Genomic DNA, 14,091 nt, shown 5'->3' with positions numbered 1-14,091 from the left:
TGATTGAGCATGTGGTCTGTCCTGGAGAATGATCCATGTGCACTAGAGAAGGGTGTGCATTCTGCTGCTCTTGGGTGAAGTGTTCTGTATTTATCTTTAAGGTCTATTTGGCTTATACTATTGTTCAAGTCATATAGATCTTCTGTCTATATGTTCTATACACTGTTGAAAGTGGTGTATTAAAGTCTCCTATTAATGTAGAACCATCTGTTTCTCCCTTCAAATCTGTCAATATTTGCTTCATATATTTTTGGACTTCTGTGTTATGTTCATGTATATTTATATGTGTTTTATCTTCTTGTTGAGCTGATCCCATTTATGGTATATAATAACCTCTTTTGTCCCTTGTAACAGCTTTTGACTTTAAGTCTATTTTATGTGATATTAGTAGCTACCCCAGCTTTCTTTTGGTTACCACTCACGTGGTACATACACTTTTTTCAGTTCTTTTACTTTCATCCTACTTATGTATTTGAATTTAATATGAGTCACTTTAAACAGCATATAAATGGGTTGTGCTTTTTGTCCATTCTGCCAATCTCTGCCTTTTGACTGGAGAATTTTATTCATTTACGTTGAAAGTAACTACTGATAATGCAGGACTTTAATTCTGCCATTTTGCAGTTTAGTCTTTGTAAGTCTTACATTTATTTTGACCCTCAATTCTTCCAATAATGTTTAAAAAATCAAATAAACATGAAAGTATTGTAGCATATTGAATTCCTTCTCATTTCTTTCTGGCTATATTTTTCATACATTTTTTGTGTGGTTTCCATGGGGTTAAAATTTAACATTGTAAATATATAACATTCATTTTTATTTGATACCAACTTAGCTTCAATAGCATAAACGTACACTGTTCCTAAATCCCTCTGTCCCCCCAACTTTTTTCTTGTTACAAACTGTCTTTGTACACTGTCTCTCCCAAACCATAGATTTTTCATAGTTTTTACGCATTTGATTTTAGTATCTGTAAGAAATATTTGTTTACATACAAAAATACAATACAATGGTATTGGCATTTATAATTATCCATATGGTTCCCTTTGTAGCATTTTAAAATTTCTTTATGCAACATCGATCAACTGTCTAGTGTCTTTTCCTTTCAGTCTGAAGAAATCCTTTTAGCATTGCTTCTAGGGCAGATCTAATGGTAATGAACTGTCAGCTTTTGTCTATCTAGGAATGTCTTAATCTCTCCCTCATTTTTGAAAGACAGTTTCATTGTGGTATTTTTTTTTTCTCTCAGCACTTAAAGTGTTTCAGTCCACTGCCTTCTTGCATCCATGGTTTCTGATGAGAAATCTGCACTTAGTCTAATTGGGACTCATTTTTACGTGATGTATCGCTTTTCTCGTGCAGCTTTTAGAACTCTCTCTTGGTCCTTTGCATTCAACAGTTTGACCACCACGTGTCTGGGCATATTTCTCTTCAAGTTTCTCCTATTTAGAGTTTGTTGGGTTTCCTGGCTGTACATATCCATGTCTTTTGCCAAGTTGGGAAGTTTTCTGTTATTATTTCTTCTAATATTCCTTCTGCTCCTTTCTTTCTTCTTCTCCCTCTGGACTGCGCATAATGTGGATGTTACTCTGCTTGATGGCTTCCCATAGCTCTCCTAGGCTATTTTCACTTTTTCTAATTCTTTTTTCTTTCTGCTCCTCAGCCTGACATTTAAATTGTCTTCTCTTCAAGTTTACTGATTCTTGCTTCTGCAGCTCTATCCTGTTATTGAGGCTGTGCTGGAAATTTTTCATTTCAGATATTGTGCTCTTCAATTCCAGTAGTTTTGTTTGGTTGCTTTTCAAAATTTCTGTCTCCTTTTTGAGATTCTTATATTGTTCATCCACTGTTTTCCTGATACCTTTAGTTCTTTCTCTGTATTTTCATTCATCTTCTTGAGCCTATCGAAGATAATTTTTTATGAGTCTTTGGTATGTTTGCATTCTGGTCTCTTTCGTTGATCTTTTCTGGATTTTTACCCACTTCCTGTGCTTGGGCCATCACTTCTTGTTTCTCTGTTTGTCTTCTAATCTTTTGTTGCACACTGTTTTAATATTTTAAAATGTTATCTCAAGGATTTAGTTCCTGAGCTGTTTATTTAGTATCATGTCAGCTTAAGACAGACACTTTCCTGGGTGCCAGGAGCTAAGAAAACCGAACAAACCAGTGAAAAAACAAACAGACAAAAACTTTCATGGCCTTTGGAAACTGGCTCTGCAGCGGCCTGTTGCTGTCGCTCCGAGTTCAGCCGGAGGTGAATGCAAAGTGAGGGCCCGCCCTGTCTTTTCCGGGTCTGTGTCCTTGTGTCCTGTCCTGGCTTGTGCTTGATGGTGGCCTTCGGGGTCCCTGTTTACAGGAATTTGAATGTCCCTCTGCTCCCCGGGAGACAGACCTTCTCCCTCCCCAGAGTGCTGCCCCGCAGGACCACAGGGGCAAAGCCTTCGTCCCAGGCTGCCCGACTCCCTTGTTTCTTATGGGGCTTTCGCCTGGAGGGCACATTTTGAGGGCAGGGGAGGGGCAAGCTGGAGAGGAGTTTTCCGAGTCAGCCTCTCCCTGCTACAAAGGGCACTGGGCAGATTCCACACTGCCCCGGAGAGGGGGTGGGGGTGACGGCCGGGCCAGTGGGGGCACAAGGCGCTTCTACGGCTTTTTGAAGCTGCGTTTCATTGATTCATTACTCGCCCAGTTATTATAGCCTTTAGCTGTGTGCTGTACTTCAAGGAAGGGTAAAACTTTAGGACGCCTCTGCCAGCTTCTCCCTAAGTGGGTTGGAACTGCGGCCACCCTCACATCAGGGCCCCAGCGGTCTGTAGGAGCTGATCAGGGGCAGTGAGCAGTGATCAGACCACACACCCCTGGATCTCGCGGAACTCGGTTTCTCGTCCCGTCCTCACACCGGGAGCTGCATCAGCCTCCCCTGCGGCCTGCCCCGAGGCTGGGGCACAGCAAGGCCGGCTGCTGCGGGGAGCGTTCGCCTCAGCTTACCTGCCCTTCCTCCTGCTCCTCTGGACCTGCACAGTGTCCTCCCAGTGCTCAGGGTTTCCAAACAGCTGATGCAGACGGTTCCTGCCTGCTGAGTGGCTGTTCCGGGAGGGACGGATTCGGGGCCCCTACTCCACCATCTGCCCCCATCCTTCCCAGTTTGCTGACGTTCTGCTGAGGACTTTGGGGTTGATGCCTTGGGAGTTAGTGGTGTACACTTTTCTTTTCTTGTAGACATTCTTTAGTTTTAGTATTAGGGGAAGTCTGGCCTCATAAAATAAGTTGTGAAGTGTTACTTCCTCTTGTTTCCTGAGGAAGATTGCGTAGACTGGTATTATTTGTTCTTTAAATGTTTGCTCAAATTTATCAGTGAAATCATCTGAGCCTGGTATTTTGTTTTTTTTGGAAGGATTTTAACCAAATAATCCCATTTCTGTTAAAAAAAAAAAAAAAAAGTACCAGGCCATTTTATTATTTCTCCTTGAGTGTGTTTTGGTAGTTTTTGTGTCTTTTAAGGAATATATCCATTTCACCTTATCAGATTTATGCACATTGAGTCGTTCCTAGTATTCTTTTATCTTCCTAAGGCCCATGACTTCTCTTTCATTCCTGATGGTGATACTTTGTGCCTTTTCTCTCCTCTCTCTCCAGAAAAACTACTTAGAGGTTTATCAACTTTATTTATCTTTTCAAAGAAACTGCTTTTGGTTTTATTGATTTTTCTCTATTGTTGTCCTGGTTTTGAGTGCATTAATTTCTCTTTTTTTTTTTTTTTTTTTTTTTTTTTTTTGATTACTTACATCCTCCTGCTTGCTGTGGGTTTAAATTTTCTCTTGTTCCTCTAATCGCATAAGGTTAGTTGCCACGGAGGGTACTGCTTTTAGACACTTCTTTTCTAGTAGACTCATTTAACGCTAGACATTTTCTTCTAAGCACTGCATTTGCTCTATTCCATAAATTTTGATAGTTTTCATTTAGTTCAAAATACTTTTTAAAGTTTGTTGTGATGCTTTTTCTTTGATCCATGAGCTATTTAGAGGTATGTTCTTTAATTTCCAAATATTTGGAAGCTTTTCAGCTATCTTTTCATTATTGACTTCTAGTTTAATACTACTGTGGTCTGAGAACACACTTTGTATGAGTTCTTTTCAGTTTGCTGAGGTGTGTTGTATGGGCCTGCCTGTGAGTGTTTCAGGTGAGCTGGAGGAGAATGTGGTCCTGCGATCGCTGGGTGTGGGGTTCCGTATGTGTCGGGGCAACTTGAATGGAGGTGCTGTTTCAACAGCTTCGTCCTTATTTCCTGCTTGCTTGGCTCGTCAGTTACTGAGAGAAGGGGTTGGTGTCTGTAGCTGCAATAGATTTGTCAATTTCTCTTTCCAGTTCCATTTGTGCCTCAGGTATTTGGATGCTTTCTTGTTAGGTGCCTTCGGGTTCAGAAACTTCTTGGAGAATTGACCCTTTTATCACTATGTTAATGTCCCTCTATCTCTGATAATCTTTCTTGTTCTGAAGTCTACTTTGTCTGAAATAAATATAGCCATTCTAGCTTTCTTTTGATTGATGTTAGCACGGCTTAGCCTTCTCTACCCCTTTATTTTAATGCATATAAGTCTTTATATTTAAAATGGGTTTCTTACAGATAGTAAGTAATTTGGTTGTGTTATTTTATACAATCTGAAAATTTGTCTTTTATCTGGGTTTTTAGACTTCACATTTAAAGTGATAATTGAGATAGTTTAAAATCTACCATTTTTGTAACTGTTGCATTTATTTATTCTTGTTTTATAACTATTTTTCTTCCTCCTCTGGTCATATAATTTTTATTTTACTCCATTTTATGTCCTCTCTAGCGTATCATTTATACATCATTTAAAAAAAGTTAAGTGGGTTCCCTAGGGTTTATAATATAAATTTTAGAATAGTCTATGTCTACCTTCAAATAACCCTGTATCACTTCATCTGTACCTTACAAAAGAGTATTCCCAATACCTCTTTTTACTTTATGCTACAAGTGGAAAAATTCTTTCACATATGCTAATACTTAATGTATTGTTATTATTGCTTTAAACAGTTATATATTAGATTAATTAATGATGTGAAAGAACATTATTTTGCCTCCATTTATTCTTTTTCTGATGGTCTTTGTTCCTGTAAATCCAAATTTCTGACATATTTTCTTACCCACCTGTATGAAGAACTTCTTTTAACCTTTCTTGTAGGGTGGGTAAGCTGGCAACAAATTCCCTTGGTTGTCTTTGTCTGAGAAAGTATTTCTCTTTTACTTTTGAAGGATAATTTTGCTTGATATAGACTTCTAGGTCAGAGCTTTATGAATTACCTGAGGCCTAGAAAAATTGAGTGGCTGAGCTGGCGTGTAATCCAGGTCTGCCTAATGCAAAGTTCATGTTCTTTGCAGCTGTGTGCTAGGCTATTATTGTGTTCACAATAGCTTTTGTGACTTATTAGCAAGTCATAACCAAAATTGCATTTAGGTACCTACCATGATAATCATCACTATTGAAGTCAGCATGGGGGCTAGAGATCCAGGCCAGACTCCACGATGTCCTCCAGGGTTGCTGCACATTGCTTTGGCTTTGTACTGCTCCTGTCCCCACCAATCTTAACAGGTGGCCTTGCTGACCGCAGGGACTTAATGATATGCCTGAACAGAAGAGCGAACAAATAAATAGTTAGATGATAAGTCATAATGGCAATAAGAGATTCAGAATTTGGCTGATGATACTATCATACTTGCTGATGATATATTAAAAAAACAATAATTATCCAGATGCCTTTATTTTGACATCTGTCATTGCAAATCTTTATTGCTTTAACAAAACTTTCCAATAAGATATGAAGCATTCCTCAGGTAAATATTTCACGGCTAGGGAGTGGATTGTATGACTGTTTAGCAAATGTTCCCTCCCCTCCCTCCATGAATGGGAGGAGCTGTTTCGGGGTCTGGCTTGCTCATGTGACATGCTTCGGCTGATTGCACTGTAGCAGGGTGGACACACACCACACCTGAACAAACTGAATGTGCTTTCGTGGCTTGGAGTGGCTGCTGCTGCTGCTTCCCGCCCCTTGAAAACAGAGCACTCCAGACTGTCTGCTCAGCCTGGGTCCCTGAATGAGGCCATGGAAGAGATTTAAACTTGGTGAGCCCAAAGCCCACTGCACAGAGCAGACTTGGAAGGGAACACATGCTGCTTGTGGAAGGCCTCTGAGCTTTGGTGCTCTGTGTTCTGTAGTGTTGCTGCAACGAAACCGTGACTGGAGCACAGGCAGGTGTCAACAACACATTGCACACAAGGAGACCAGCGTCATGTGTCAGCATGGCTCATGAGTCACAGAGCATGAGGAAGAGAATGCATTTAAATTAGCGTGACTCAGAGGCCCGTGTTTTCCTCTTCCTTCCTTTAGGTTCCAGTCTGTCACTGGGAGGAGAGATCATAGCTGGTAGATGGTAGCCGAAGCCAGGTGGGTTTCAGCCACAAGCCAGCTACTGAAGAATGGAAATTGCTCCTTTAGGGAGAGGATGGGTGGGGCTGGATGGGGCGGGGCTGCCCTTTTGATTCCTAAGCCTGAGGCTGCAAGTCCAAGGCAGGGAGAGGCAGGTGCCTTTCCCACAGGAACTGGGGCAACATTATAGAAGAGGTCATGGGTATTTCCATGGGGTCAGATCTTGGTTTGGCCCTTTTAAGGAGAAATCCCTAAACAGTGCAGGGGCCAGGCTGGGCGGGTGGCTGTTGTTCCAGGAAGGGTCCCTGATTTAAGGAGAGACAGCCTTTGGAATAAAAAGGGACAGTTCAGTAGACTGTGTCAGAATCCATTTCTAACTTAACCGCCTGCTTGAACGCTGCGGCTTTGCTAGATATTGCACCTAAACCCTTCTAGTTAGAGAATATGTAACGACTGATGCTCTCTCGAGATGAACAAAGACCATCTCAACAGGCTGCTGGCTGCTGGTTGGTTTGCCGGCCAGTAACATCAGCCTGGAATCCACATTGGCAACGAGCATCTTGCATTTTAGTCATCCTTTAGCATAGCTTCCAAAGCTAAGCAAACTTTGGGCATTTCAAATCTGAATTATGCAGCTGTCACCCTCCCCCTCAAAGATACTCTTCTAAATGCTGCATCACTGGGTGGGAATACATGGGAAAATGAAGTTTTGGAAAAAATTGCACCAAAGTGTAAAGTTGACACCCTTAAAATGTGTTGATAATGAATCAGAAGTTATTGTTAAGCTCTGGGTTTTGAATCTCCTGCACACACATGTGAAGTAAATGAGCATTTGGCCATATTTTACATGCAGTGGCTTTATGTTCTTAAATTGACTGTATCTCAGTGTTCACATATGGTCAATCCATATTTTATCAGAAAAAAATAGTCAATATTTATTAAATATATGCTGTAACCAGCACTATGCTGAATAACTTAGCTATATGTTTATAGTTTCTAATGTTATCTCCATTTTCCATGTGGAGAAACAAGGTTTGGGGCAATTTTCACTATTTAAAATGGAGAGTAACATGACCTCAGAAAGTCTTTTGAAGATTAAAATGATAATATATGTTAGGTATGTAAAGTATGTAAAGCCTAAAAATTATGATTTTTAGTATCTACCACTTAATATTTCTATGACTAAACTTGCTCAATGTCATAGAATTATGAGACTGAATAATTTCTAAACCAGACTTTTTTTATTCCATAATTCATAATTTTTCCACTAAGTTAGTGTACCATGAATTTTCCTAAATATGTAACTTGAAATTTTGATAGAGTCTTAAGTATGGTTTAATTAGATCAAGGAAAGCATATTTTTAATGAAATAAATATGCAATATTGTAATAGGTCTCTAAGATAAATTTCACACGATGGAAATTTATTATTCAACAAATTTCATTCAAATAACATCTCATTAAGAAGTGAATATTTAGATCTTACTGCTATTTAATTTTTTTTTTTTTTTATTGAGAATAGAACTTAAACTGCAAACCTAGAACTGGTAACACTATAGTAAGGAACGAAAATGCCAAAATTAACTGAAAATAAGTAAGAAAGTTTGCTAATGTGATTTTCTTTTTCATTTTTATTGAGATTGTTCAGATACCATACAATTATCCAAAGATCCAAAGTGTACAATCACTTGCCCCTGGGTACCCTCATACAGCTGTACATCCATCACCACACTTAATTTTTGTTCAATTTTTAGAAACTTTTCATTACTCCAGACAAGAAATAAAGTGAAAGATGAAAAAAGAAAAAAAGAAAAGGAAACTCGAATCCTCCCCTATTCCTAACCAACCCCCCTCAATTGTTGACTCGTAGTATTGGTATAGTACATTTGTTACTGTTTATGAAAAAATGTTGAAATACTACTAACTGTAGTATATAGTTTGCAATAGGTATATATTTCTTCCCTATATGCCCCTCTATTATTAACTTCTGATTGTATTGTCATACATTTGTTCTGGTTCATGGAAGCGATTTCTAGTATTTGTACAGTTGATCACGGACATTGCCCACCATAGGATTCAGTTTTATACATTCCCATCTTTTGACCTCCAACTTTCCTTCTGGTGACATATATGACTCTGAGCTTCCCCTTTCCACCTCATTCATACACCATTTGGCGCTGTTAGTTATTCTCACATCTTGCTACCAACACCCCTGTTCATTTCCAAACAATTAAGTTCATCCTAATTGAACATTCCGCTCATACTAAGCAACCACTCTCCATTCTTAAGCCTCATCCTATATCTTGGTACCTTATATTTCATGTCTATGAGTTTACATATTATAATTAGTTCCTATCAGTGAGACCCTGCAATAATTGTCCTTATGTGTCTGGCTTATTTCACTCAGTATATTGCCCTCAAGGTTTTGTCATCAACCCATTTTTTTTTTAAATATGGTTTTGTTCACTCACTATACATTCCATCCTAAGTAAATAATTGATGGTTCTCTGTATGTTCATATATTTATGTGTTCACCACGTTCACCACTATCTCTATAAGGGCATCTACATTTCTTCCACAAGGCAGGAGGGAGAGTCAAAGAATGTAGAGAGGCAACAGAAAGAGGAAAAAAAAATGACAGCTAGGAAGCAGCAAAAGGAAAGATAGCCTTAAATCAAAGCAGAATAAAGAGTCAGACAACACCACCAATGTCAAGTGTCTCACACACCTCCCCTTATCCTCCCTTCTTATCTGCATTCACCTTGGTATATCACCTTTGTTACATTAAAGGAAGCATAATACAATGATTCTATTAGTTACAGTCTCTAGTTTATGCTGATTGCATCCCTCCCCCAATGCCTCCCCATTTTTAACACCTTGCAAGGTTGATATTTGCTTGTTCTCCCTTGTGAAAGAACATATTTGTACATTTTATCACAATTGTTGAATACTCTAGATTTCACCAAGTTATACAATCCCAGTCTTTATCTTTCGTCCTTTCTTGTGGTGTCTCACATGTTCCCCACCTTCCTCTCTCAACCGTATTCATAGTTACCTTTGTTCAGTGTACTTACATTGTTGTGCTACCATCTCCCAAAATTGTGTTCCAACCCACACACTCCTGTCTTCTATCACCCTGTAGTGCTCCCTTTAGTATTTCCTGTAGGGCAGGTGTCTTGTTCACAAAGTCTCTCATTGTCTGTTTGTCAGAGAATATTTTGAGCTCTCCCTCATATTTGAAGGACAGCTTTGCCGGATATAGGATTCTTGGTTGGCGGTTTTTCTCTTTCAGTATCTTAAATATATCACACCACTTCCTTCTTGCCTCCATGGTTTCTGCTGAGAGATCCGCACATAGTCTCATTAAGCTTCCTTTGTATGTAATGGATCGCTTTTCTCTTGCTGCTTTCAGGATTCTCTCTTTGTCTTTGACATTTGATAATCTGATTATTAAGTGTCTTGGCATAGGCCTATTCATATCTCTTCTGTTTGGAGTACACTGCGCTTCTTGTATCTGTAATTTTATGTCTTTCATAAGAGATGGGAAATTTTCATTAATTATTTCCTCTATTATTGTTTGTTCCCCTTTTCCCTTCTCTTCTCCTTCTGGGACACCAATGATACGTACATTATTGTACTTTGTTTCATCCTTGAGTTCCCGGAGACGTTGCTCATATTTTTTCATTCTTTTCTCCATCTGCTCCTTTGCATGTAGGCTTTCAGGTGTTTTGTTCTCCAGCTCCTGAGTGTTTTCTTCTGCCTCTTGAGATCTGCTGTTGTATGTTTCCATTGTCTTTCATCTCTTGTGTTGTGCCTTTCATTTCCATAGATTCTACTAGTTGTTTTTTTGAACTTTCGATTTCTGCCTTATATATGCCCAGTGTTCTCTTTACAGCCTCTGTCTCTTTTGCAATATCTTCTCTAAACTTTTTGAATTGATTTAGCATTATTTGTTTAAATTCCTGTATCTCAGTTGAAGTGTACATTTGTTCCTTTGACTGGGCCATAACTTTGTTTTTCTTAGTGTAGGTTGTAATTTTTTGTTGTCTAGGTGTGGTTTCCTTGGTTATCCAAATCAGGTTTTCCCAGACCAGAACAGGCTCAGGTCCCAGAGGGAAGAAATATTCAGTATCTGGTTTCCCTGCGGGTGTGTCTTAGAAAATTGCTCCACCCTTTGATGCCTCGGGTCACTGTGCTTTTCTGCCCAGCAGGTGATGCCTGTTAGCCTATAATTCTTGACTGGTGTGAGGAGGTATGGCCGTGTTCCCCCAGGCTCTGGGGTCTGGTTCTGAATGGAAAGGGCCCCACCCCTTTCCTCCTAGAGAAGACAGACCCCCCAGGTGGAGGTCATTAGCATTTCAATGGTCTCTCTCTCTACTTGTGCTGTCTCCACCCTTCCCCGAGTCACAGCCCTGGAAACTGAAAATGACTGGGGCTTTCTCCACTGAGCCGAAAAAGAAACAGATAGTCCCCTTCAGACCCAGTCCAAGGCGACCCTCCGGCTCTCCCAGGTCAGTCGTCACCCAAAGCCTCTGTCTGTTTTTTGGGGATGCATACCTGTAGTGAGCAGTTCACACTCGCTACTTAAAACCCCAGTTGGAGCTCAGCTGAGCTATATTTGCTTGCTGGGAGAGAGCTTCTCTCTGGCACCACGAGGCTTTGCATCTCAGGCTATGGGGGAGGGGGTCTCGTGACTTGGATCCGCAGGTTTTACTTACAGATTTTATGCTGTGTTCTCAGGCATTCCTCCCAATTCAGGTTGGTGTATGATGAGTGGATGGTCTCGTTTGTCCCCCCACAGTTATTCTGGATTATTTACTATTTGTTTCTGCTTTTTTGTAGTTGTTCCAGGGGGACTACTTAACTTCCACTCCTCTCTATGCTGCCATCTTGCCCAACCTTTGCTAATGTGATTTTAAATGTAACTCTAGCTAGCTGAGCAGTGGATGGCCTCACAGATGTGTGTGAGGTTCTGGAGCACACAACATTAGCTTGGGTGTGATGTTTAGTTTTCTTGTGTTTAAAGGAAGTCCGGAGATTGGGCTCCTGGGCTGGCCTGGCCGCTCTAGCCACCATGGCCACTTAGCACGGCGAATCTCCACCAACTGATCAGTTTGAAACGTGGTAGGACAAGGGGTTGTGATTTAAGCTCCATGGATGATGAACTTGGGCAGCAGAGTCTGAGAGCAGAGTGTAACCCTCCCTGGGGCAGGTAGGAGGGGCTGACATCCGGGCGTCCCTCGGAGGGTCCCCCTCCCCCGATGACCCATCACCCTTCACTTTCTCCGGAGAAGAACCAGGAGTTGGCTCCAATCTTAGGGACCATCTGGGACTATATGAGACAACTTCTGGGAGCTTCTTACGGTCCCAGGCTATTTCTTCTATTAAGATGGTATGTATTTAGGGAATGGGAATCCACTTTAGTATAAATTTAGGTGAGTAAATTAGAACTGATGTTAAAGTAAAATTTAATGCATTCTAGAAACAGCTCTAAGATTTTTTGAATGATCAGTGATTTGGTGTTTATAATATTGACTCATTCAATTAATAAAGAGTTGATTATAAATCTGGTAAAGTGATGAATTCCTGCCATGATGGATGCAAGTATCTTAAAATAATGGAGTTGACTGCATCAGAAACACAATGAGAAGTGATAAAATACGAGTGTGCTGGATGCAAGTGTCTTAAGATGAAGCCATTTCCAGACTGAGGATGGATAGCTTGAAGACAGCGTGTACTCCGTACTTACGTGCTAGCGCTGTCCTTGGTCCTTTACGCATGCATATTAGTTCATTCAATCTTCAGAACCCCAGGGGAAAGGGACAGTTATTTCCATATTACCGAGGAAGAAACTGAGGCAAAAGAAAGAGTGACATAGTGCAACACCACAAAACCAGGAAATTAGCAGAGCTGGGACTTGACCCCAGGCCCCGATGGCCCAGCATCTACTCTCTTGGCCGCCTGGGGTGGGGCCGTGGGAGCCGTGGGCATGGGCTGTCTGCGAGGGGCGTGACTGAGGGAGGGAGAAGGAGTGAGGACAAGGGCAGAGGGTGTGGACGTGACAGGGACCTGCACATGTCCAGCCTCGGGACACCCCTCCGTGCCTCCCGGCGTCTCCCCAGCTGAAGCTGCTTGTCCCGTCTCTGCTGTACTTTCCTTGACTACTGCAAGGGCCTCTGTCCCCAGCGTTGCATGTGACCTTGGGGTGAGGCAAAAAGTGGGATTTGTTAGCAACATTAAATATTGTAAGTGAACATTTACATTGCAAAACTAAACAAACGGCTCACCATGTAGTTCTCAACCTAAACCTGCCAGACAACAGTTTCATCAGACTCACTGCAACTTACAATTCTATACATCCATTCTGTTTAAGAACATAAAACATGGCACTCGCTGCCTCCTTAAACTTTGGGGTTGTCAGTGGCAGTGACTGTGCTTTAGACATTTGGCAAAATATTAAAGTTGAGCTACTTCCAGAAAATCATCACTAACGTCCTCTCTGGTGAGTGAAATCTTACACAATCAGAGATTAGTCTGTGGCATGCTGTTGCCATTCCAACAGCTGTCACTCCCAAGGGCAAGGAAGTGACCCCTGACTTCTGACCCCTGACCCCATTCCTGCCCCAGCTGCTTAGGGATGTTGGTGAAAAGCCACATCTGTGACTTTACGTGGAGGCACGCCAGCCTTTATATTGTTATGCTCAATTTTCAGTGGGTGTGTGTGTGTTGAGGGACAATGAATGGCAGAGTTAGAGAACAGAAGAGGAAATTTAAGTTTCCATCCAGCTCTATTTTGTTGTTTATTATAAATTCAAAGTAGTCTTTCTGTTTGAAGCACTCCACGTAAGGAATAATCATGTATTAACTCTTCAAGTGGATTAGCTAATGCAGTGAGAGACAGAAAGACAATTGCAAGAAGATGCAACTCTAAAATCATCGGTCTTGTTTCTCAGGTGAGGAAAGACTCGTAGTGGCTGAGGAATTTACCTGAGATTTCCTGGCTAGAGTAGAGGTGGACCTTGAGCCTGGCTTGAAGCTGAGATGTCTCCCTTCCACATTCAGCATCTCTGCCCCACGTCACAGTCCCAGGGTGTAATAACATCATATACTACAGCCCCAGGTAGATACACAGCAGGTCCTTGCTTTGTGTGGGCAGCGGCAGTGCTTGGACACCGGGGAGGGCCTGGAGTCGGTGGGCCTGGCTGGCAGCCCAGACCCCCGGCACAGGTAAGTTTTCAGTGGTCCGAGTTGAGAAATGGAGCAAGATGCAGGCAAAGGAAGAAAGTGTCCCGAGTTTTTTAACCCCAAGCTTAGAATAGAGGGAATGGGGGAAGATTTGTGAATATAGTTGGAGAGGTGAAATCAGTAACACATTTTACATAGTGGAATTCAAACTGACCCTAAGAAAGGAAAAGAAGTCAAAAGATGTCCAAAAAGAACACGTTGAAATAAATTTAAAGATAAAATATCAGTCATGTAAGAGGAAGACAGGCCAAATCCTCAGCTGAATTCCTTGGGAAGCGCCAGTGAGCTGCAGCGGGCTCCGGGCGCTAGAGGGGAGGCATCCCCTCAGGGACATCTTAGCAGCGGAGGGTTGGCGGCAGCTTGCTAATGACGCGCAGACTTGTTCCAGCTATTTCTGAAGTGG

The sequence above is a fragment of the Choloepus didactylus genome, chromosome 16 (genome assembly GCF_015220235.1).
Source record: "Choloepus didactylus isolate mChoDid1 chromosome 16, mChoDid1.pri, whole genome shotgun sequence".
NCBI lineage: Eukaryota > Metazoa > Chordata > Mammalia > Pilosa > Megalonychidae > Choloepus > Choloepus didactylus.
This window is presented reverse-complemented; position numbering follows the sequence as displayed.